The sequence below is a fragment of the Crocodylus siamensis genome, chromosome 5, assembly GCF_052110815.1.
Source record: "Crocodylus siamensis isolate JL-2025a chromosome 5, ASM5211081v1, whole genome shotgun sequence".
NCBI classification, from domain to species: domain Eukaryota; kingdom Metazoa; phylum Chordata; order Crocodylia; family Crocodylidae; genus Crocodylus; species Crocodylus siamensis.
In genome coordinates, this window is record NC_143399.1 from 88198547 (window position 1) to 88225582 (window position 27036).

At 44.6% G+C, this 27036-nt stretch overlaps 1 long non-coding RNA gene across 1 annotated transcript in view; it reads right to left on the reverse strand.

Annotated features, from left to right (window-relative positions):
- The window catches only part of LOC149864378 (uncharacterized), a 150083-nt gene extending 145256 nt beyond the window's left edge, over nucleotides 1–4827 (reverse strand). Inside the window, exon 1 of the long non-coding RNA XR_016442667.1 lies at nucleotides 4787–4827. This is a non-coding gene — a long non-coding RNA (uncharacterized LOC149864378). The remainder of the gene's footprint in view (nucleotides 1–4786) is intronic.
- Between the last annotated feature and the right edge of the window lie 22209 nt (nucleotides 4828–27036).

A 27036-nucleotide genomic window follows, 5' to 3' on the forward strand; every position in this document is an offset into this window, starting at 1 on the left:
GAGGAATGGGAGCACCAGATGAAGCACTGCAGCTGCTTCTGGGAGCACCACAGCCTCTTCTGGGAACACCAGCCTCTTCCCAGTCGGTGAGATTGGTCACAGGGGGACTCTGCCCCAGGTCCGTGAGATTGACTGCAGGGGGACCCTGACTAAGGTAGCACCAGTTGCCCACGTCTACCAGTACTGTAAGTTCTTAGGTTAAAAAAAAAAAATCATACCATCATGCTTATAATCTATAGAACTTTCAAACACATATCAGGACCCAGGAGAGATCCTTTTCCTCATCTCAGCTCTCATCTCTATCAGTACTGCTGTGCCTACTGGTCTGGCTTAAATCTTAACTGATAGCTCTGCTCATTAGGGGTAAAAAATCCCTTATTTCCCTTTGTAATCCTTGTACTTGATGAATAAAATATGAACCTCAGTCATTTCACTAATGAAGGCTGATTGACATTCAAGCTGCCCCCTCACCCCTCCCAGCCTTTAGTGTTAAAGACAGCAGGGAGATCAAAGAAAGAATTTAGATGTTTCTGATAACTGTTTCAAGCTTGCTGTCTACAGATTCTGAAATTTTAGGTTTCCATTCAAATTTGTGAGGTTCCCCTACCCTCTCCCCCACTAAACATTAGAACTATAAACAGCCCCCCACTGGCCAGGTGCAAGCTTAGCTTCTGAGTTAAATCAATCATGTTTGGAGTAGCTAAACCTCGTCACCTCTCCTGGAAGATCTACTTGATTGGCAAGCATATATAATAATCCATAATAGCTTCTTAGATAAGTGTAGTCTGTAGCTGGACCATAAATATCTGCAAATGGAATATATAAGAGCTGTTTTGTTCTGAGAAGTATGCAAAATCCTTAAAATACTGTGATAAAGTATGAAACTTACAGATGCAGACTGCCTGATTGCTAAATCAAAACAGAGTGCTCAGCAAAATATATAAATTCCAAAGGCCCAAGTGTGCAACTGAATTATCAAAATATGCAGCTTGATTGGAAAAATATGCCTACCCTTTGAACTGATAAATCCTGTTACCTGGTCATCAAACCATCTAAAATGCTTGCATGGTAGAAATAGCAGTGTGATCATTTTATTCCATGCAGTAAGCAAAAATGTTCTGAATGTGCAAAAGAAGGTATTGTAGCTGCTGAAACTTTAGACACTGACAGCAACACTTACCATCTTGCCCTCTTCCCCTGACCTTCAGCTACCTTCCTTGGCATCAGGTGCAATTTAGCCTTTATTATAGGAAAAAAGCCAAAGATCACATCACACTATTGTTCCCTTTGCAAATTTCTCCACTTCTTTTTTGTGTTCTTGCAAATGCATCCCAGACTAAGTGAGCTGAACCTTTGGAATATGCAAGGGACAGCAAAAGTAAATAGCATGTGGGAGGGACCCACACAAAATGCATACATTCAGATTTCTTTTCCTTGACACAGCAGGTTCTGAGGTTCCTGTAAAGAGCATGTACTACCTTCAGGCAATGCTGTAAAAGGGACTGTTCCAGTATAGTTCAGTGTTGTGGAAACACAGTACTTCCAAAACAGCTCTACTTTAATTATTGTATAAAATAAACAGGAGTCAATGAAAGCTGTTCCCCATGTACTGGCTTGAAATCATTTAAAAAAAAAAAAAAAGCCTATCAACCACCAAATTGTACCATAATTCCTGAATGTTCAGAGAAGTGGTGCAATTGAGGCAGCTTCAGAGGTCTTCCCTGTCTTTAACATTTAACATTCTTGTAGAACTGGAATGATGGTTAGCTTCCTGTGCCATCTCCTCCAACCTTCTGTTGGCCTCAATCATCCATTGATCCCTTCTTTCCTCTCACCCATAAAAATTCTTCAGGAGAGAGATAATGGGTGAAGTTACACGAAATAGTTCACCAGTATAGGCTGGGGCCTGGAAAAAAGGACCTGGGGGTTACAGTGCACAATAAGCTGAATACGAGCCAACAGTGTGCCCATGTTTCCAAGAAAGCTAATGGCATACTGGGCTACATTAGTAGGAGTGTTCCCAGCAGAAAAGGAGTTATTCCTCTCTATTCAGAATTGGTAAATAGACATCTTGAATACTATGGCCTCCCCCACTACAGAAAGGATGTGGACAAATTGGAGAGTCCAGCAGAGAGCAACAAAAATGTCTGGGGCACATGATTTATGAGGAGAAGCTGAGGGAGCTTGGCTTATTTCTCTAGAAAAGAGAAGACAGAGTGGATTTAACAACTGACTTAACTACCTGAAGGGTGGTTCCAAAAAGGATGGAACTAGACTGTCCTCAGTGGTAGCAGATGACAAAACAAGGAACAACAGCCTCAAGTTGCAGCCAAGAAAGTTTATGTTAGATATTAGGAAAAACTCACAAGGAGAGTAATAAAGCACTTGAACAGTGTGGCAGGGCACTGTAGGTGCCTGCCACTTTAAGGGCCTGAGCCAAGTTGCCAGCAGGCACTTGATTGCTGCAGCCATTTTAGATCCTTGGCTGCTTTTATGATCTGATCAGTGTCCTGCTGGTAGGGAAGGCAGCAATATTGTTTGGCTGCAAGGTTGCAGTTATCATCCTGGAGGCAAGGGCAGGAGCTGTAGGCTCCTGGTCCTGGGCGTTACCTAAAACTGCACCCTGCTGGGACTGGGTGGTCTGGTGGGGCTCTTAGTGGTGCAGGAGCCCCCAGGAAATGCTAAGCCATTAATCACCCCGGTGAAAGATGAGTAGGGGTGCCTTAACCCCAGCCCTCACCTTTGGGTGGGTTAAGAATAAGTTCAGTAGCCAAGCACAGTGACCTCCTGCTCCAGGGGGAGAGTGAGAGTCCCTGTGAGACCCTGGAGCACCAGTCATAGTGTGTGTGAAGGGTAACATCAAAGGAGGAGTATAGGCCAAGTGAGTTTCTGGAAGCACCTGAGCCAGCTGGAGAGAGATGCTGCTGGGCCAGACATGCTGCCAGGAGCACCTGAGCTGGGAATGGGGAGCCCCACTCCAGAAACAGAGGCAGGAGGCAAAGACCCCACTGAAGGACTTAACTGGTCAATGCTGGGGCCAGGACCTAAGGGTCAAAAGGGCCAGGGGCCCACCACAAGGGATGCCCACGATGAGCACAAAAGCTTGGGGTCCTGACTAGGCCCAAGACGGGGACAGGGCTTATGGAAGCTGAAGGCCCCCATGGTTGGGGGCCACAGCTAACTGGCGAAGGCAATCTCAGCTAACTGCCTGAGATGCCATCTGTGAGGGTTGGGCCATGGTGTAGGGGTGGAACGGAGCTGCAGATAGCGCCCCCCAATATCAGGGTGCAACAATGGGCAGCCTCCTGCTTCAGTTAACAACTTTATTAATTACCAAAAAGGCATGGTGGACAAGACAAGCAGGCAGCGTGCCCAGAGGCAGGTGGGGAGCTAGATGCAGCTAGTAAGTGATGCCCACTTCACCATAAACAGGTTACCCCAAGAGGTTGTGGAATCTCCACCCATGGAGGTTTTTAAAACTCAGCTAGACAAAGCCTTGGCTGGGAAGATCTAGTTGGGGCTGGTCTTGCTTTGAGCAGGGGTTGGACTACATGACTGCCTGAGGTCCCTTCCAACCCTAACTTGCTATGTTTCTGTGATGCTGTGACCATACACAATCTGTGGAGTATTAAACTGTGTTAAAGTTTGGACATGCTGTGAGCAGTTGCACATTAATGGTTAATACTGTTCCGTCCCTGCACAGCTCTGGTTTGCCACTGGAGGGCTGGTGAGCAAGGATGCCCAGGACACCAGGACTAGGTACAGACAGTAAAAAAGCCCGAGACTGCATCAATTCAGTAGTAACCCTGGGCACAACACAACCTGCACCCTTACCTGAATAGTGGGATCCTGGGGTACCCAGTAGCCAGTGGCCCTGTTCAGCTCCCTGGGTAGCAGCTGCAGGGTCCCCAAGCAGAGTCTCCCCTGATGATCAAAACAGCCTTGCAGACCATTATAAAACTATTTACAGAACTTAATTATTTACAAGATAGTGTATAACTAACACAATAAAACAAATAATGTTACACAACATAACCTGGCAATGGTGGTTTAAGTGTTAATGTTTCTCTGATGCATCTTACACCAGGCAAAGGCATACAAATTAGCCACAACAAATAAGGAACCAATAAACAAATTGATATACCAACTAATAAGCCATCAAGAGCTTATTTAAACACCAGGGCAGTTTCAAGCAGTCTCCCCCTGGTCCTCCGTCCCCTCCCCTCCTGTGCTCACCCATGCCAAACAGGGGCTTGTAGGGTCTTCCTAGGCTTGGAGTCTCCTGATAGGCAGGTCCTCATTTGTGCCTGCCCCAGCATGGCTCCAAGGGGGAAGAAAGGCTGCACAGCCCCTCCCTGCTACTTCTGCAGGGCTATGACAGGGGCTCTCTGAGGGATGGTTGTGGTGAGGTCCCTTTTCCTGGCCTCTAGCCTCTCTCTCTTCCCTAAGGTTCTTTCCTCACCACCACCACCCCGGAAAAAACTGCTCCCCCCCTTCCTGGGGGACACTTCCTGGGCTCTTAGTAACCTCCCTCTCATTCAAACCCCTAATGGGGTTACATTGCTTGTTCCACTTCAAAAAAGGCTGCCTCCAAAGCAGCTTCACTCATCCTCAGGACAAACAGTGTCCCCAATGGAACAAACTCTCTCTCTCTTCACACTGTCCCTCTACTGGGTAGCCCTTCTTATCCCTTCAGGTGAGTACAATTTTAATGTTGCTACATAGTCTTTGCAGGTTAGTCAAACCTGTATGGATTAAACTCAAACAGAAGTCAACAGACATTTACCTTTGATACAGAAAATGCAGCCACAGGTCTGTAGTTCAGGCCAGAAGCTGGAAAGCACTAAAGCACAGTGTGTGACCACTTCCTCTTCCTGCTGCCCCCAAGGTCTCTGGGATTTGCAGTCCACAAATACAGCAGGAGGACTCTGCAGGGTTGCTCATCACTTTGTCTTCCTGCTTCCAAGTGCCCGTGGGATTTGTAGTCCACACTTGCAGCCAGCAGAAAGTTTGGGTGTGGGAATGTGTGTTTAAGCCCCCACCCTGGCCCCAGACCCCACCTAGGATTTGTTGGGGGCAGCCCCCCTCCCTCCAACTCTGCTGGAACCCCTACTGGGCTTTCCCCCCACCACCAACCCTTGAAAGCCAGCCCTCACTGCTCCAGCTAGAGAGCAGAGGGGTGGGGACAGCCCTGTTCTCTGTAGCAGACCGCACAGCCCAACTCAGCCAAGCCTAGGGCTGCAAAACACTGTGGGACTGTGATTTAACTTGAAATAGAAAGTGGTCTAGGACAGAAGTTTCATACACCAGTTTGACCCAATTCAGTTAAGTCTGATACTACATTCAACCAGGTTTACCTTAAACCAGCTTCAGCCATTTTGAAACTGGTTTATGTGCACTGAGCTTCTGATCTGTTACAGATTTAAACCAGTTTCTGATCACTTAAATGGTTTACGTGTAATGTCTGTCCCTAGCCCCTGGCTCTCTCTTTGCTCTAGGTTCTGGGGAAGAGGAACTAGGTGTGCTGTGTCTTTGGGTGTTGGAGGACTATAAATTGCTTGTTTTATCTCCATGGAACAGATTGAAGTTACCCTAACACAAGGTAGGTAGCATGGCCCAGAGTTAACCTTACCTGAAGTGGAATAACTCTGAGATGCTCAGAGGGTACTTAGCACAAGTTAATAAGAATTAACATGAGGATTCCTGTGGTTTAAGTGCCCTTAATATGGTCTTAGTGTAACATGTAATTTCACTCTCTTTATTCCTCTCTATAGTCTGAACTTCCTATCTTGGTTGGGGCCAACAGATGCTACTGTAACACAAATAAAGACAACCATCATAACTGTAGAACAGTCAGGGCGCCAATGGATTGAATGCTATGAACAAGAACACAGATATTTGTATTTTTTTACACTGGCAAAGGGGTGATCAGGCCTGTTAAATGAAGAACAGGATGAAACAAGGGGTGAAGCAAATGATACAAATTGAACAAAAGTTTGAGAAATGTAAAAAAATAATAATAATAATAAAAACAAAAACTAACAAGACTTCCAGCTATAACAAGACCCTTGGGAGGACAGCAATTAGAAATCAAAGGAAAGCAAGGAGGAAACACAATGGAGAAATATAGCTTTTGGCAAAGTGCTAGGGGAAATTTCAACTGAGGAAGTTACACTAAGTGAGAGATTCTTGTTAACAATATTTAGCAAATTATCCCACCCTGCTTGCTATGCTTGATATTCCTTTCTGAATCATAAACTATGATACTCTACATCTCTTATTTAAAAATCCACCTATTAACTGTTAAGGTTAAATTCATGGTATTTTCATTAATCTTTCCTTTGGAAACATGGGAGTAAAATAAATAAAGTGCATTCTATACATTGTGGTGTTTTCCAGTACCAATATTAACATACCCTTGGTTTAGTTTCCACTACAAAATAGGATATACCATTACTTGTTTTTAGAAAGAAGCAGAAACTCATCATTTTACTACACTGACCAACAGTATGAAATTAAGATCTATATTTTAGGAATGACCAGTGCTTGCTTTCAATTTACATGCACAACTGCAGCTCTAAAATTTGCATCCATATTTTTGGACCTACATAATAATTTTCAACTGGAAATCCATATCTTTGGATATGTAACTACCTTATTTGGGCCCTAATCAGGTAGTTAAAATTACAAGAACTTGCGGCTTGAAACAGTAGATAATTTAAACTCAAAACAGGCAGGCACAAATCTTGTGGACAGAAATTTGTGCTTGCCATGGCACAACTTTTAAAAAATTTCCAAACCTTTATGGGTTAATTCTAAACTACACTGAAAGCCATCAGTTACAGGAGATGTATACAAGACATCCACGTCTCTGTAACAGCAGATCAGGGGCTTCTGTGTTTTTTAAGGAAGAAACTGCAGCAGGAATGTCCCCAGGTAAGGGAAGACACTTGATTGTGGGCTAGGTACAGGGGAGTAGGCAGGCAGGAACTCATAGGTTACAAGTGTTTATTGCGTGGTTAACTGCTTAGCAATTGGACAATAGGGCAGGGCCCTGGTTAGGCAGCAAAGGTACTACTGCTGCTTGGCCAAAGAAACATCAGTAGGCTGCTCTAGAGCCTCAGAGAACACATCTGCAGCCAGTAAGAAGATCACCTGACCAGAAAGGGAGAAGCCCAGGAGTTATAAGCCATGAGACACAGAAGTAGAGCAGCCCTGAGTACAGCAAAAGCTGTGTTAACCAACACTTTATTAGCTGGAAAACTCTATTAACCAGCATCCGAGGGATGTGGCAAAAGCGAAACCAAGAGTACCACCTCTGGGTTTCGCCACCGCCGCGAGCACAGTTCTTGCCACTTCTTTGGCCCATGGCCCAGAGCAAAGCAGCCTGCATGTGGCCCTTCTCCCTGTCCCCCCAGCACACTGATGCCAGGGAGTGCACCAGACCATGCACATTTGATTAACCGGAATATTTGATTAACCAGCATCCCCCATTCCTGGGAGATGCCGGATAACAGCTTTTACTGTACTACACTGTCCTATTGCAGGCAGTTAAGTATGATTCCCTCCCCAACCTTGCCTGCATGGAGCTGCAGGCCATGTCAGGTACTCCCAGGTTGAGAGAGCCAGTGAGTAGGGAGGTGCCTTGATGTAGTGGTTTGATGACTCAGGGGTGGAACACTTTGATTGCTTGAGTTTAAAACAGTTGCTTGCATTCTTGTTCCAGTTCTGTACTGGAGAACTGGATAGTAACTGTAAGGAGACCACACAGGAGTTCCTGAGGGGCACACCAGGTTTTGAGACCTGCTAGGTGTAGGGGCACAAAACAGAGGGAGGCAGGGGCAGACTGAGGCCAAGAAGACCAGAATCTGACCCCAGGAATGAGAGCAAGAGGACAAGAGCTTGAGCCCAGAGGGAGTGACAGAAGCAAGTTGTGGCTGTTGAGAAGCTGAGGTTGAAAGGCCAAGCCACAGCACATGGGCCCAGGTGACCAACCTACAGCCAGAATAACTTGTATGCTAGGGCAACCAATGCCTATACAAGAAGGTAAATGTGGACAGAGTAACACCTGCAAAGCATAGGCGTGTCTATGGGGAAGGCTAGAGACCAAGAGTAAGAGGCTGATGGCTTAATTGGGACCCTGGGCTGTGTGACCACTGGCAGGTATCTCTCAAGCCCTGGCAGACACCAGTAGGCCTGCTAGGCCTTGAGAGAGACCTGCAGAGAACAGTGGAGTTCTGGTTAGTGCACTGAGGGCCCAGAGACCATGAAAGGTCAATGAGACATCAGTGAAGGCACTTCAGGACTCAGGGGCAGGCTCCCAATTTATCAGAAGTACATCAAGACATGGTAGGTGAGAGAAGCAAGAACAGCTATTCAGAGGACTGGGAGTGCAGGCAGAATTAGTGAGGCCCCAGGGGGGTGCCACATCTGCCTCAAGGCCCGTCCTGCCACAATCTCCCCTAAGACAAATACTGAACTTTGGTTCCAACAATTGCATTCTTCCTGGCCATGATAAACAGATGTACTACCCTGCAAGCTGAGAATATTTTCAAACTGTAAAGGGAGGATGGAATGGCTAACATTAATGAACCAGAGACAGACTTACACAAATACAGTAAAAGGACATATTGACCTCAAATATAAGCAATGTTTATTGGGACGAAATGAAAATTACTGTTGGGGCAGAACCCCTTAAAGTTTAAAAGTATAAATTAGACTAATCAAATACATAGGAAATATATTCATAAGAGAATTCAATAAGAGGTTTCACATATTAGAAAGCTCTGTATCTCACACAGTCGCTGACACCTCTTAGTAATTTGTGTGTTCCTTCTCAAAAAGTACAGGATTCTTCTGGAAGCAGATGCCTGTCTTACTGCATGGTAATGAAGCATTAACACAGGTTAGTATGCACTAGAGTCAGTCTATACTGAAACAATGCAACTCTCCCAATCATAACACTAAGGCTAGTTTTTTAGATAATACCTAAATTTTAGGGTTGCTTTTTTTCTTTGAAAGAGAGTGGAGGGAGGGTTGGGGAAGTGTTGTAATCTCTATATGGAGATTAGAAATAGTATAGCCAAGAAGCATTATAAATAAAATACCATTCTGGTACTACATTGTTCCTGTGGGAAAATTGGTTCCGAGTTACAATGTTTTGACTTACAACACATTTTTCTGGAACCAATTCTGTCATATGTCTGAGGGCTGCCTGTACTCAACATTGGTGAGACCGCAGCCAGAGTACCATGTCTAGTTCTGGGCACCGCACTTTAACAAGGACCTGGAAAAGCTTGAGAGAGTCGGAGAAGAGCCACCCGTATGATCAGAGACTTGCATGGCAAGCCATACAAAGAAAGGCTGAGGGACCTGGGACTCTTCAGCCTCAAAAAGAGAAGGCTGAGAGAGGACTTGGTAGCAGCTTACTGCTACATCATGGAAATCCAACAGGGGCTCAGCAAACAACTGTTCACCAAGATATCCTTGGGGAAAATCAGGAGTCATGGATACAAAATCCTGGAAGACCATTTCAGGCTCAACACCAGGAAAATCTTCACAGTTAGGGTGTCCAGACTGTGGAATCAACTCCCTCCAGAGGTGGTGCGATCACCTACCCTGGAAATCTTCAAGAGGAGACTGGATCATCACCTGCTGGGGTCACCTGACCCCAGCTGTCTTTCTTGACTAGTACAGGGGGGGATAGACCCGATGATCTTCTGAAGTCCCTTCCAGTCCCTTCCAATCTATGAATTCATGAATCTATGTTCTAGGAGCTAGATCCAAAACAAGGCTTTAGGACTGCAATTCTGAATGTGGTCAGTGGCAACTTTAAGAGGCTATTGAAAGATGTGTGTAGTTCTGGAGTGATATGCAGAACCCTATGCTAAACTCACAGGCCCCCTCTATTGGGAATTAGGCACCTCAGAATGAAACCTAAAATAGGTAGGAGACTAAATGGTAAAATACTTGGAGCAAGCCACTAAGGAAATGAGGAGGACAGGTATGTCTTAAATTGTGCCCTTGCTCAGACTTAGGTGCCTGGAGCAGCCTCTTGGAAGTGATCACTTTCACTTTACTTTTAAAATAATGAAAACAGCTGTACTAATATCCCCCTTTTACCCACTAGCAAAGCGAGTGCTGCAGGACCCAGGCATAATGATACAGCAGACAGATTCAGGTTTCTTCTTCTGGCAGCACTCAGGGTTCAAAGCGAAATCTTTCCACCTCTGAGGATATTCTCTTGTGGTACACTTTCCAATTCCTCCTGTTCCTGAACCTTGAGTGACAAACACAAAGCAAACATAAACATGGCTCTTTAGTCTAGTAGTGAGGTTATTTACCTGGGTAGAGAATTACCTATATGTGTCTCAGGTCCTGGGTAAGCTGCTGAACAAGGAAAGGCAGACGCAACACAGTAACTTCCTGAGAACATATCTACCACATCAGTCCACTCAATAAGCGGAGTAACTCCTGTGCTGTATCAATGCTATGGCCCCAGATATAGACCAAGTTCTGTCTACAGAAGTTCTCCTGACTCCAGAACTGTGCCAGATCACCTGGATGATGAAGCCAAGGCAGGGGCAGGGGGATTGGGACAAGAAAGGATAGTTCCTCACAGAGCTATGTTGCTTATGGGATGTGATTTTGTCTTCATGACCTGCACAGACAGAAGTCAGCAAAAGAAACTTGTAATATCAATAGGGATCTAGTTTACAGAATAGTTGGCTCAGACACTACTCTTTGTGGCCCGAAGCAGTACTTCCATGTGTCTGGGGAACTAGCACCTTTAGAGGTAGACAGCAACTGTGTAATGGTTTTTACCATCATAGTTCTGGACTACAGAGAATCTATGTCCCTACTTCCCATCTGAGATACATAAATCCTTCACTGAATCCGTATACTCTGTATATTCCAGACAGGGATAATCTCTCACTATGGCCATGCACTGAGGCTGCTGAAGGGATCTCAGTACTTCGAAACATCCCAACAACGAGGGGCAGAAACAGTGTGTCATGAGCCAAAAACATGTCTGAGTTGCAGTAGAGTCTGTCAATCCCAAATAGGCCTTATCAGCCGTCTTTAGACACACACATAAAACAATAATCCTCATCTGCGAGGGATTGCTGAAGAAGGATCTCTCACTATGGCCATGTGCAGCATCAAGCAGAATAAGGCTCCAATGCCAGCCAGGGCATTTGTATAAAGGGCAAAACGTGCAACAGCACTGAGAAAATGGTGGCAGTGCATTTTTGAACTAAAACACATGAAAGGTGTTTTAGTTCAAGAGCACACTGCCACCATTTTCTGTGCAGTGACATGCATTTCACCACTTATACAACTATATGCAATGCAGTGCAACATGCATCAGCTCATGTATGGAGCAGACTCGATAAATTGAGTCTGCTCCAATGCACTGGATTTCTGATGTGCTGGAACAGACAAAGGTATGTGTATAAGTGCTCTTAAGTGTAATTGCCATACAAAGTACAACAACAGCAAAAGTAACCTACAGCCAACTTTTACAATGTGCCAAGCATCCTCTGACATATGGTCTTCCTGCAGGAGCAGGCACTTAGTGATCTAAGTGATCTGGGGGACCACTTATAAAGAAGAGACAGGTCCAACAATCCATAAAGTTTCAACTTTTCCCTCATTTTTAGGTTCTAGGATTTAGGTTTAAAACCATCTGTAATACAAGGGAGTTGAAATAAACTAGATTTCTAAAGATACCAGCTACACATTTGAAAATACCAGTCTGGGTCTACAGGAAAAAGAAGGCTTAGAGGAGCAGGGGAATTGTTTGAATATGGGTTATTCAACTAGAGCAGATGGGCCACATGACACACAGGCCATGGGCCTGGGGATGCATGCTGCGAATGCTGTAGGGCTACATGCTGTGCAGGTTCCTCAGTGCCCCCACTACATGAGCCCCTCCACCCCATGGCAGCACCCAGCTTCCTCAACCCCTCCCCACCACTCCCATGCTACCGCTGCACAGGCAACAAATTCACCAGCTTCTCACTGTGCTGCCTTGCCTCAGAAACCCTAGCCACAGCAGCAGTATCAGAAGCCAGGAGGGACCCTGCAGGCTACATATTAACTCCTCATGGGACAGATATGGGCTGATATTGAACAGTCCTGGTTTGAAAAAAAAATGCCCTTGCTCCAGAAGCTGTCACCAGCTAACCTAATGAGTGTGCAGACAAGGAAAGAAACAGAAGGGTTGTAAAACTCCTGTTACCTTTTAGGAAACTGCTGCAGCTTGCACAGCAATGGCAATTTCAAAAGCAGTGTCTGTATCCCCTCTGGGCACTGGATGGGCAGGAATTTTTCATTTCATACATCACTTGCAGTTTGCTGCAATGATTCTAGAAAAGCACTATAGACCTTTAAAAAGATAATAGAAGGAAGAGAGAGGGGGGGTTTCAATTCTGCAGGGCTGAGAATTGTGTACAGAGGACAGAGGATGCCTTGCTGTTGCAAAGTTCATTTTAATTGGAGCGCAATGACAGCAAAGTCAGAAACTGATCGATACAGGAAAGGACTTTACTTATCACTCCTTAGAAAACTGCAATTTTCAAACATGTTCAGCTCTATCTACTACTAATTTTATTTTCCTAGTTACAGCTTTAACATCAGAGTTATTTGTCCACACATACAGTTTTCCTTATCTCGCTCCTTTTCTTCAGCTGTCTTTTTATCTATCATGTCAAGGCAATGGTGCTGAATGCTGACAACACTGGTACTATGCCAGGCAATCATTTCAGGATAATGAGCATGGGTATGGAACATCTGGCCTACCTTTTATGGATAAGAACGGAGGCCCAGTTACCAGTTTCTTTTGGGAACCTAACCGACCAGGATGGGATGTTTAAGCTATAATTGCTAACTAGAGACATTCATGGGGAGTAGTGATTGCATAGAGACAGGAAAACTTGTTGTTGTTGTTGCCAAACTTACAAAACATTTCATTTTTAGAATTTTTGTTTAAGAATGATATTTTTATTTCAAGATAGACATAAATTTAAAGGGGTGGGGAATTAAAATACTTTTTTTTTTTAAAGGATAAATTGTTTAGGTTAGGACAGAACCAAAATGCATTTTTTTAAATGTTTGTTTCACCATGCAAAAAAAAATTATTTACTTTGACAAGTTGCAAGTTCATTGAGCAAGTTTACAGTTTTTTCTAGATGTGCTTTAGAAGACCTCATTCCCTGATCAGTTATACTGCATGAAATGCTACACTGACAGATAGTTTTCCCAGCACATCAAATTCCCTCATAGCTATCAGAAATGTTCTTCTCCATCTAAAATATTCTATGGTGGTTGTTTATTGACTAATTAATGGACACTGGCTATCTTAATCTCTCATGTTCTCCTTTTGGCAAGATTAGGATCCAATATTATACTCCCACCAAAGCTGTGGCAAAACATTCACCTCCACATGATTTGCCCATGTTTGTTTGCCTTGCCTTTTCCCACTGAATGCTGCTACCAGATATGGAACATCATCACATGGCCTTCTGGCAACAGTGTTATCAAATGTAGTCAAAGGAATTACGTTTACTCCCTTTCCCTTTTGTAGGTGAAAAGAGAAGATGTCCATCTTTATCGCAGAAGCCCTTGCCCCACCACGTGGTCCATGACCCTAGAAGATCCACTCACAGGACTTCAAAACCGCCTTCAAAACCACCATGTTGGTCTGAGAAGCCCCTACCCCATCACATGGTCGGTGACACTGGAAGCTCTGCCTGCATGACCCCTCACCCCCCATGTTGCTAGCCATCTTTACCACCATCTTTGTGTCAGAAGCCCCTGTCTTCATCACATAGTCTGTGGCATTAGAAGATCCATCCCTTAACTGGGAAACACAACCTTCCTGAAGGGCCTGCCCTCAGGGCACATGGCTCACCCCAAGGGCCCCAGAAGTTCTGTCATCCTAGGCCATGACCTATCAGGTAGCAGCTGAGTTGTGACCCCTCTGGCAACTTACACTACAATCATCGTCCAATTGGCATGAATTTCAGGGGTGTCAAACCTCCCCAAGAGCAGCACTAAACCAATTGGAGCAAGTATAGGAGTGGGACCTAGAACAGAAGCCCTGGACTGACTATTTTCCAAACCCTGTTGAGAAACCTGCAAAAGCAGACCCTGTATTTTCAAGACCATGTTTACAAAGACAAAAGCAAGTAGAAATTCTTACACCGCAACAGTAAGACACTGTGCTCCTGCTTAACCATGAAGGCTTGCCAGACACCTGCTGAAAAAATGCTACCATAGTGATATTTCTGAGGAGGTGGGGGGATGTGGGAAGAGTAGCCCCCTAACCCAACAGTTGCCAGAGATGCCTGAACCTGGGCAGGAGGCATTAACATAAAGCAGGCCAGTGAGCCTGATGCCCAGACTCCCAGAGCACAGGCTGAGGATTTGGGAGAAGAGGGGTGCCTTATGCTGGATCCTGAGTGGAAAGAAGATGTTTATGAGGGAGAAGAGACACTGTTGAGAGGATTTTACCATGGGCAGTTGGAAGGGTAGAAATTAGCTATGAGATGGTTAAACAGTGCCCAACTAGAGATTTTCATTTGAAATCCCCCTGCAGGTAGATTAAGTCTTTCTAATGACTCCAGAAAGGCAACACACCAGCAGTCCTGTAGTCCTGGAACCAGAGAAGAGAAACTTTTTGTGAAGAACAGAGGTGCAGTGTTTCAGAAGAAGATGATGCTACTGTGGCTTTTAGAAGAAAGTTAGAAATAAAGCTGAGCCTGTCTCACATCAAGAACATAAACAACTCATGAAAGCTCTTATGCATGTTTTTTTTATGGCATCCTAAATACTGCCTGAGAGAGAGGCTTTTTGAAGACTTCCTGAGTCATCTTCTAAATGCAAGAGCGAAAGGAAGCCATGACTGTGTGAACTGGTCAGTTGAGACTATATACCAGACAATTCAGGAGCTCTGTGCTGAATTGTGCCCGGAATTATTTTTAATCCTGTTATTGCGATAGGTTATGCCATGAATTGTCTGTGCCTTACAGAATAACATTTAGCCGAGGGCATAGCAATTATGAACCCTGCTCATTTGCCAAAGGCCCTAATGCTAGTTTATATGGGGTGATCAAGCAGGAGGATAAGCCTCTGGTGCACTATATTGAATGCTTAATTGGCACTAGAAATTATAAAACCACCCTAGACATAGGGCATACCACCAGCCTCTCTCGCCCATTCCACTCCAGGCTGCTGACATTTGACATTCAAAACAAAAACATAGGATGAAGCTTGCCTACTGGCCAGATGTACCTTCCCTCTGTGATGGCCTTAGGTAGATATAGGCTCAGTGATGTTATTTTGTTTGCCTTGCCTGCATTATTCTTCTCCCCCCAGACAATTATCACAGGCAGAAAAAGAGATTTTTGATCCCATCTATTCAATGGCTAATAAAAGAATGAAAACTATTCAAATCCAGCATGCTTTGTGGGGAATTTCAGGTTGGCCTCTATTTTTTTGGACTGTGCCAAAATTAATAGGAAAAAGACCCACAGTCTTTGAATGTAGTGACTGTTTTTTCCACTGGCTGTGTCACCTGCTACAACAAAAGAGTGTAACCTGCTGACAGGGCCAACCTATGGTTTTTTGCACTACCAGACACAGTACAAGCCAATTATCTCAGAAGAATAGGATTTACCATCAGGACCATTTGGGACCATGAGTGGAGGATGATGTTAGAATCAGAAGGGGAGCTCACAGATTTTTTAAACAACCCCCAAACTCCATTTTCCTTTATTGCCTAGGGATGCTGTCTTTGCCGGGGGGAGACTAATGCTATCTGTCTCTATTACAATATTAATGCTGGTAACCAAACAGGGTATTATGATTTTACCAGTGTCTAACCTTTTATAAACAAAATTAAGAAATACCCTATCAGCACCCTGAAAAAAACACCAATCAATTTTGCTCCCCTGTCAAGTTATTTTGGAATGGCCAAAGTGAAATTGCACCCCCTGAAGTCTTCCCTTTCCTTATGCAGCCTGTCAGAGTAAACAGGAAACTTATGCTACTGCTGTGCCACATCTGTGTGGAAATAAGACAGAAAGAAGTGCACTCACACTGATAGCAAGAAGGCCCTGCTGCGCACTTGGTACACAGCAGAGTTGAACAAAGCTATCATGAAGGTCTACATGGTGGCTAAAATCTGTGAAGTTTGGCATTTGCCAAACAACTAACACACTTTTTTTCAGAGTACATAAAACTGCACCTCCAACAGAAGTGGGAAGCCTCAGGATATCCCACCTGGTGAATAAAGAAAAACAAAAACAAAATATGTGAACAATTTCTATGACAAGAAGGCATTCATTTATGCCAACAGCAAATTATACTGAACCCCACAAGGAACCAAACTGCAAAATTGTTTCTGAATTCTTTGTGAGGAAAATTCCCTGATGACAACAAACCCCAATTAACTCTTTGGCTATCATTTTTCTCCCACTTATGAGATCTCATCTTGGGACTTGATAAATAATAAAATAGCCTGCATAGCTTGGAAGCATGCCAAAGAGCTTTACCTGCTCTCAGGTAATACTGACATCCTCACAGCCTGTTTCACCACTGCTTATGCATGCTTAGAGTTGTATGAGCTGCTTGACAGATTGCAAGACCGGTGCCTGAAATGAATTCCAAGATATCTGCGAACCATGATAGAGTCTCCACTATAGCATTATTTAGGTGAGATATGAGTGAGATCCTACCAAATGAACACATTACAGCAGGTCTGAAAACTTATGGGTATAAGATATTGGGAGGAAAGGCCTGCTTAAGGGTCAAAGGGACTACCCTGAATGTGGTTGACTGTGAAAAAATCATCTTTGAGACCCTAATAGACCTTGTTCTAGATTACAGGGCAAATCTCAGTGGGAACACCCCTAAAAGAATTGCATTACAACAGCTCTCTATCATCAGGAACAAAAAGAGGTGGATGAGAGAGATCAAGACCCTCAGAAAAATGCAGAAAGTTGTTAATGACACAAGTGCCCTAACATAAAACTGTAACAGCCTCCCCTTTGGTTTTTGAAGCAGCTCTTTTCTGTGATACTTGCCGGGCTAGCAACTCTAGTAAAAGTTACTTTGTAAAAAACCTTTTGGATAATGCTTCTGGAATGTTGTCTGTTGTGCCTGAAAACATCATGAGGTGCTATGAGCTTGGCAACCTTTGTATAAAAAATTGATTTGTAAATATCCTTTTTTAACATTTGGGGAGGGATTGTTGGACAATCTTAATGATGACCACTTGTTTCCTCCTAATTAAGTACATATGGTTCTGGTGGATGAGTTGATGGATTTAGCTTGTGAGAGCAGTGAAACTGAGAAAGCCTTTACCAAGTATGTACTTCGCAGGAGTCTAAACATCATCATGTATATAGTCCAGAATATTTTCTGTCAGGGGAAAAAGAATTGCACCATTAACTTCAATATAAAGTATATTGTTCTGTTTTAAAACCCCAGGGATATGGTACAGGTGGTATCCCTGGTGAGGTAGATGTACTCACTTCAACCTCAGAGGGTTTCAAATTAAGAACATGGCTTTCTTCAAATTGCTTATTCAATCCTTCCCCACAACAGCGGAAAGCTATATTCTGCTCGAGCTCTGGTGATTGGGTAGAGACCACATCAAAAACTGCTCTGAACACCTTAAAAGGAAATATCCTTTTGACACCCCACCAAATCAGCATGCCGAAAAAATACATGTAATCATAAAAAGCATAAGTAATAAAAGACTGCCTCTGAAAAGAAAGAAACAGCTGGTGAAACAGTCTGAGAGATTGATCAGACCCCTGTTAAGTTTTTCTGTCCCTCTAATCATGGAACTTGTGACTAAAATGTGATGGAGTATGTGGAAAAAATTTACCTGGTGTCCAGCCACCAGCTGGAGCAATTAAAGGCTTCCCCACCACCTGACTAACATATCAGATTTGCAGTGACCTACTTACTGACTGCTGAAATGAGGGACATTCTTCAAAGGCAGGGTTTAGTTGAATGTGATAAACTCAAACTGCTGCCATATTTCAAAAGTACCAGACATATATGAAACAGGGTGACATGAACAATGTGAAATTAACCCTATTTCTTCCAGAACAGAACTACCTAGAAACTGCAAAACCCCTAGTAGAAACCCCAGTGAATCCTGAACCAGTTGTTCAGGAAGCACTGGATAATGTGCATGCTTGATATACTAGAAATACTTAAAGGTTGCTCAGCAAACTGACCCAGCAGAAACATATTTCTTCTTTGGATGATCAAGGGGGCTTATATACAATGGAATGGGCATTAAGGGTTCTAACATGCTTGATTTAGTCCAAGGAGCATTTCAGACTCGCACCGCTTCTGCTTAGCCCCTGCCCCGTCACATGGGATATCTTTATGAAAGCCTTGGCCAAGCTGAATGGCCATCCTCTGCCATGGGCAGTACTGTCAATCAGGATATTCTGGAACCCCTGGAAGTATCAACTGTGGACCAAGAAACACCAACCTCACTGCCTAAGAAGCAAAAATTGTCTAAAATCAAGTGGGTTACAGTGTTAAGTTTTACATTTGAAATAAACTATTCTAAACTTCAAATTTTTGTATGCACTATATTTATAGTATGGGGGAAACACACAAATTAAAAAAACAAAGAAACAAGCAAAACAATAACAGAGTGAGCTGTATTCAGACACCATGTTCCTGGAAGTCATTACAAAAGACACATGTCTGGGTATGTGGAATATGTTTTGAGTGGGTCCAGCCATGTGGGAAGCTTTACACTTACTTTTTACAAACTACACCACTGTCCAGGCATCTTGTCCCAAATACCTAAAATACAATTTTAAAATCCATTCAAATGGTAGCCCCTTGTAACAGTGGTGCAGGAAGAACACACAGTACTATCCACAGGCAATGAAGTGGGGGGGACTTGTAACTGTTTAATCTGAAAAGCAGTGCTGGTAGCATTCTTTTTTTAAAGAACATAATACTTTGAGGAAAGAGAGCACTATTTGGGGAGTAGTTGTACGAGTCAAAAAATTCCCTGTGGTCCCAATCCATCAGGTAAACTGCCAGCCAGTGTACATCAGACTGATTGTGCAAGTGCCTGTTGACCACTAAGCTCAGGGGGTTTTGGGACACCTGAGCATTACAGAACCAGTCACACACAAATTCCTCTAACAAAATCTCTTTTACATAAGTGTTTGTGGATAAAACACGGTGTTGGGATACCCTCCCCGTGAAGGGTCCCATGGGCCACGGTGGAACGGGGTGGCAATTGGAAAGCCGACGAACAGGTTGGGATTAGCGACGGCGGAGTTCTGAGCGGTGTGTTTGTTTCTTAAACGAGGTGGAATTTATTTAACTTACGCTTGGTGGAGCGTAGGCATGGTAATTCTTCAGTTACAGTAATGAACGAGCAAACAACAAAGAGGTCTGTTGGCCCACGAGGTTCCCCAACAAGCCCTTGCGTTCTACCCCTGGTGCCGAAGCCCGGGATAGGTGCGGCTGCCTGTTGGTTAAGTCTCAGGGCTGGTCAACAGCTCGTAATGGGTGAACACACAAAACGAACAGTAACAAAACTGTAACTCGCTGAGAAGAATGAAGTGTGGTGCCGGTCGTGAGGATGGCCGAGGTCAGAAACCGGGGTATGGTACAGCAGAGATGCACCTGAAGTTGACAAGGATGAGACAAATCGTAATCAGAGAATGAAGCTGGGGTCGATAGTCAGGTAGGTAGAAAATCAGAGTCCGTAGGATGTTCCAAAGCCGAGGTCAAAATCAAGCCAATCGTTCCAAGAGCCGAAGAATCGATATATCAAACACAGCGCACGATCAGAGATAAAGTCGTATTGAGAGCTCGCAGAAAGGGAGAGAGATCGATAGGCCCAGAAGCCTGACTGAAAGACAGTCCCTGGAATACCAGCCTCTGTCTCCAGCAAATGTGATCTCCCCCCCAGGGGAGGGGCCTATCAATCTTTTAAAGCAGTCCTATAGCCAATCAGGCTGCTTGGCTGACCAAACTTTCTAGAGGGATTACCTCATTCCAATCATATGCTGGGCAGGCGTAGCAACAAGCTCTCTGTGACAACTGAGCCTGCGCTTCTCTGAAAGTAGGTCAGGCTTGAGTGACAGGCCTGCAGGTCATGAAGGGGGCACATGCTAGGCTTGTTTCCATAGCGCATGCTCCTAGCAGTCAATTTAATTCCTGTATTGTCAGCATACATGTAAATTTTCCATGACACACGGGAAAGCTGTTCAGTGTCCATCTTTACATGTAGTCAAACAGGACATTTGTGCTCTGGTTTCTGTCTATGATGTTGTCAAAGACACCATACATGAGCAGGGAGCAAACAAGGAAAGCCAAGGCTGCAACTGAACTCCAACTAGCTTCAAGCATCAAGGACAACAAAAAGTCCGTTTTCAGATATGTGGGGAGCCAGAGGAAAAGCAAGGGCAACGTTGGACCCCTGCTAAACCAGATGAGGCAACTGGCAACTGACGTCCAGGAAAACGCCAACCTATTAAATAGGTACTTTGTGTCAGTCTTTCATCAGTCCCATGGGACACCCATGCCTGCTATGGGACAGGGAGATCCGGGTGATGGGGATCCCCTACCCTCCATAGATGCTGACCTCGTGAAGGAACACCTTGAGAAGCTGGACACCTTCAAGTCAGCCGGCCCTGACAATCTGCACCCCAGGGTACTCAAGGAGCTGGCGAGCGTCATAGCCCAGCCCCTGGCACAGATCTTTGAAAACTCCTGGCGCTCTGGTGTAGTGCCCGAAGACTGGAAGAAGGCCAATGTGGTGCCAATCTTCAAGAAAGGGAGGAGAGTGGATCCGGCTAACTACAGGCCCATTAGCCTGACTTCTATCCTGGGGAAGATCCTAGAAAAGTTTATTAAGGAGGCCATCCTTGATGGACTGGCCCAGGCTAACATTCTAAGGGATAGCCAGCATGGGTTTGTTGTGGTTAGGTCTTGTTTGACCAATCTCATTTCCTTCTATGACCAGGTGACCTATCACCTGGACAAGGGAGAAGAGATTGATGTCATATATCTTGACTTCAAAAAAGCTTTTGATCTGATATCCCATGATCACCTCTTGGCCAAACTGCCCAGTTGTGGCCTTGGCTCCACCATGATCCGCTGGCTGGGAAACTGGCTCCATGGTCGGACTCAGAGGGTTGTAATTGATGGCAGTCACTCATCGTGGTGCCCTGTGACCAGTGGGGTCCCTCAAGGCTCTGTCCTTGGACCCATACTGTTCAACGTCTTCATTAAAGATGTGGACATTGGAGTCAGGAGTGGACTGGCCAAGTTCGCCGATGACACCAAACTTTGGGGCAAAGCATCCACGCCAGAAGATAGGCGGGTGATCCAGGCTGACCTGGACAAGCTCAGCAAATGGGCAGATGAGAACCTGATGGTGTTTAACACCGAAAAATGCAAGGTTCTCCACCTTGGGAGGAAAAACCTGCAGCTTCCTTATAGGCTCGGCAGTGCTATGTTGGATAGCACTACAGAAGAAAGAGACTTGGGGGTCATCATTGACCACAAGATGAACATGAGCCTGCAATGCGATGCTGCAGCTAGTAAAGCGACCAAAACGCTGGCTTGCATCCATAGATGCTTCTCGAGCAAATCCCGGGACGTCATTCTCCCCTTGTACTCGGCCTTGGTGAGGCCGCAGCTGGAGTACTGCGTCCAGTTTTGGGCTCCACAATTCAAAAAGGATATGGAGAAGCTTGAGAGAGTCCAGAGGAGAGCCACGCGCATGATCAGAGGTCAGGAAAACAGATCTTACGATGACAGGCTGAGAGTCATGGGACTCTTTCACCTGGAAAAGCGTAGGCTCAGGGGTGATCTGATGGCCACCTATAAGTTTATCAAGGGTGACCACCAGGATCTGGGGGAACGTTTGTTCACCAGAGCGCCCCAAGGGATGACGAGGTCGAACGGTCACAAACTCCTGCAAGACCGTTTCAGGCTGGACATAAGGAAGAATTTCTTTACTGTCCGAGCCCCCAAGGTCTGGAACGGTCTGCCAGCGGAGGTGGTTCAAGCACCTACATTGAACACCTTCAAGAGTAAATTGGATGCTTATCTTGCTGGGATCCTATGACCCCAGCTGACTTCCTGCCCTTTGGGCAGGGGCCTGGACTTGATGATCTCCCAAGGTCCCTAATGTCTATGAAATCTATGAAATCATGTTTCAAACAAAATATTCTGGCTTGCATCTATAGAGGCTTCTCAAATAAATCTCAGGATGTCATCCTCCTGTAGTACTCGGCCTTGGTAAGGCTGCAGCTGGAGTACTGCAGCCTCACCAAGGCTGGGCATCCAATTCTGGGCTCCACAATTCAAGACCACAAGATGAATATGAGCCATCAATGCAATGCTGAAAGATGCTTGAGAGAGTCCAAGGGAGAGCCACGCGCATGATCAGAGGGCAAGAGAATAGGCCTTATGAAGAGAGGCCAAGAGCCATAAGACTCTTCAGCCTGGAAAAGCGCAGGCTCGGGGGGGACTTAGTGGCTGCTTATAAGTATATTTGGGGTGTGCATCGGGATCTGGGAGAACATCTGTTCACCAGAGCACCCCAAAGAAAAACAAGGACCAATGGTCATAAACTCCTCCAAGACCGTTTTAGGCTGGTGTAACAGAAGGCCTTCCCGGGGCCAATTTTACTTTCGGCCCACCCACCTTTTTCTGGGCCAACTGCCCGCCTTCTCTTCTGCCACGCCTTGTTGTTAATTAATGATTTTAATTAGGCAAGAGGCTGCCCATTTCTTGCCCCAGTACCAGGGGGCACTATCTGTGGCTCCGTTCCTCCCCTACACCACAGCCCAAGCCTCCCAGATGGCATCCATAGTTCTTACTGTCACCAGCCCCAAACTGGGCCCTAGAATCCTCCAATCAGGACCCCTCCAGGATCCCTCCATTCAGATGGCCTACTCCACCTTCATTCGGGGCTGCCTAGCTCCCTGAAACTGTTTCCCCTCTCGGGAAAGGTGCTCCCCAAGATCTTTGGCTACACAGGCCCTGGCCAAGCCTCCAAGACCAGTCAGAACCCCAGACCCTCAGCTCTGGGCATCCCTCACAGTGGGCCCCTGACCCTTTTGACCATTCTGGTCCTGGACCCAGCATTGACCAGTCAAAGGTACTCTACATTAGGCCTCTGAGCCTCTAGCCCCTCTCTCTCTCGGGTCTGCCCTCTGCACCCTACTAGCAGGTGACACACCCACTTGTGGGAGCTGGAATTATTAAGGCACCCTGACCCAACTTTCACTGGGGTGGTAACTGGTCTGTCATTTCCTGGGGGCTCCTGCACAACTGAGAGCTCCATCAGGCCACCCGCTCCTAGCAGGGTTCATTTTTAGGTCATGCCCAGGACTAGGAGCTTCCCAGCCATCCCCTATAGCTCCTCCCTTACCTCCAAGATGTTCCAAGCAGCCTTGCAGCCAGATGATGTTACTGCTTGACCTGCCAACAGTGACCTGATCTGTTTATATAGACAGCCAGGGATCTAAAATGACTGCCACAATCAAGCACCTGCTGGCTGCTTGGCTGGGTCCTTAAAGTGGCAGACACAAACTGTGCCCTGCCACAGCTGGACATAAGAAAAAATGTCTTTACTGTCCAAGCCCCCAAGACCTGGAATAGACTCCCTCCAGAAGTGGTGCAGGCACCTACTCTGGACTCATTCAAGAAACATTTGGATGCTTATCATTCTGGGAACCTTTGACCCTAGATGACTTCTTGCCCCTAGGGCAGGGCTGGATGTGATGATCTTCGGGGTCCCTTCCAGCCCTAACATCTATGAAATGTTGATAGTGGATAAAGCCCCAGCAAAGCATATTTCTGCTCTCGAGTTCCTGGTTTTAAATCATTTAATAACAGTCAGCTCATTCCTCATCAGGAAACAGGTCAAAGGCAAACAAAGTGTACCCCTGAGTGAATGTCCCATGATTAACAGTGAACAATCTTTCATACCATCCATCTGCACCAGATGCATGTATTCTCTCATGCAGGTACCATTCGCAAAATCTGGTTGTAGTGCTTTTGCTGTGATTTGTTCTCCATCAATGTACAGGGTATAGTTCCTGCTAGAGGCATAATTATCCACAGACCCAAAGACAGTAAGTTTGGACAGCTTTCCCAAAAATAAATTCTTCTGTTTACTGACTCAGCTCCATGCATGGATGCTAAGAACTTTCATGCCCACATGATCTATGCCATATTTAGCACTGGTCATAAGCAAGGCATCTGCATGGTCCTCTTGGATGCCTGGGGTTACCTTCACTTTCTTCACACAAAGCAAGGTAAGCTGTAGTTTAAACTGTCCAGCCACCAGGGCACCCAAACAGAAGTCATCTTTACTGTGAGTCAGTTTAAGTTTCATGTCCACACCATTCAACAAAAGTTTTTCTTGAAAATACAAGTTGCTGTGAAGATGGCTTAGAAGCTCTATGTTTCCACTCTGGGCCATCAAGTTTGCCCATCTTCTAGCCCATGATTGCCACCATTCAGCTCAACTATTTTATGTTGTCAAGGGTGTCTTTGTAAAATAGGCCAGCAGAAGAAAATTGTGTGGCAAGGGTGTCATCTTCACTGTAGTTGAGCACTGATTCAATGAAGACCCGTTAACAATAACAGTTGTTGCTCTGGCTTATGAGATGATCACTCAGAGTGATATCCAGCTGGCTGAAAATAGAGACCAAACAGTAATTCACCAAGTCCATTGTAGTCCTGGCATCAAGATCAGTTTTGTCAATCTTGCAACAAAGCACAGCAGTGTATTGTTCAGATCCATATAATATATGCCCAGCAATGAAAAACTCAAGGGAGGCTTACTGTGTAATAATCAATAATAGACCTCAATGTACAGGTCTTTCTCAATGCTGGTCTGCATGGGGGCTACTTGAAACAAATCTAGTTCAGATTTGGTACATTCTTTGGTACAAATTTGGTACATACAGACCCACAGGGCACATCTACATGTGCAATTAATGTGACTGAATATGCTCCAGCTCAACTGGAGTCAGGGTAAATTAATTCCTATACCACCATCTACATGAGCCTTTAAGCAAAGTAATTTCCTGTGCTGCCAGATGCCACACACATACCCCACACCATCTCTGTAAATCATGGGCACCCCCAGATAGCTAGGTTGACCATGCCCTACCTGGGCTTTGTAATAATTTGTGTACAAGGTAAAGTTCTTAGAATTTTTTATAATCACCATTGTGCTTTTCCTTTCTTCCCAGAGTCTTCCAGGGGTGCAGGGGAAGCTTAACAATCACCTTGCCAAAGTGAAATGAGATGTGTCTGTTCTGGTCCGCCTTTATTTCAATCCTGATTGTTTTGATGCAATACCAGCTCATAGGGACATAATGTGACTTGCCTTATGTGATGGTGACAAACTTGTTTTTTCATGGAAAAGAATGCAGCGCAACAACGGTACTCAAAAGTCCCACACAAGCTGATGTTCTACAAGGTCCCTGTAGAGCTGTAAAGAATTGGATCCTTCACTCATATCAGCAGTGAAGGGTTGGGCTGGGTTTTTTTGTTTGTTTGTTTGTTTGTTTTTTAACAGCAGACCCCTGCAGCAACCCCGCAATATTGCCTAGCTCACTGTTGGTAGAAAAAAGCATAAGAGCTATCACTGGCTTTAAGTCTCACTTTTCTGCTCACATGACCATAGATCATAACTAACTCAGGTGGGATAGGATGGCTGGCAATAACATTGTTCATATGATCCAGCAGTCTGTGACAGATGAATAATACTTCTGACACAGGAAATAATTCCATTTTGTACCCCCAAAAATGATTTTGAAATGGGCGTCTTCACTGATGCAGTTCCAGCACTGAGGATATTGTATTTCTGCTAATCCTATCTCCAAGCTCCCCAGGAGTTCCAGAAGTTTAACCAGCTGTATTGTGAAGTTTGAGCTAGGGTTTTGCAGGAAAATCCTGAAACAGGCATTGATGGGTAAAATGATGTAAAAGCTGCTGTTTCTCATCTTCTCTTTCCAGGACAGGTAATGATTTTCTTTTACACCTACATGCTACAGACTTGGGAGGCTGTTAAATTTAGCCAGCCACCCCAATCATTTCAACAGAACAATTAACTACTTCTTTCTCCCCTTTCCTATTGCAAAATGGAGAAATCCTGTAAACTCTGTTCTGGTCGTGGCTCACTTTCTGTAAGTTGTTGTGGTAATTTAAAAAAAAAAAAGAGACACATGACAGGTTCATTTTCATAATCTTTTAAATAGTATATGGGGTCTGTACCTGTCTAATGATTTCATCCACTATGATAGTTTCATTGGTAAACACTTGCTCATAAACTTTTTTAAATTTCCTTTTATAGAAAGTGGTGTTGCTTCTTTTATTTTAAAACAGTCTCTGTCTACTGGTTGATACCCATGGAGAGTTTGAGGAGTTCACATCAACAGGACTGGCATGTGTTTTTTTCTGTGAAAGCTGTGGTTATAGCTCTTTATAAATTTTTGCAATACATCAATGTAGCAAAAGGTATTGCAGGTTGTAAAATACCTCCACATGTTCAGTTTTAACATTATGTTAAACCTCCTTACAATTGCTGCTTTGACTTCATTATTCATAACAAAATGGTGGAAATTATACTGCCATAACCATTTGCTTAAAGGCATATTTAAAAATTCTTTCCCCTAGTCAGTTTCTAATTTTCAAAGTACATGGCCCTCCAGGAAAATAGTTTTAAAGGCCCGGAATATTTCACCTGCTGACTTATCTTTTAGGACCACAGCCCAGGCATGCTTTGATAATATATCTAGCAGTGTTATATGTACTTAAATCCACCATAGTGGTTGGAGAACTGTTGCATGTCCACTAAATCTGCATGCTGTTGCACATCCACATATGAAACAGTCTTTTTTTTTTTTTCTTTTAAAGTGCCTCCTCACTGGTTTGTGTAGGGTGTAAGTAAGTGTCTTGAACTGAAAGCCAAGCAGTCACCTGGTTTCTGTTCAGAATCTT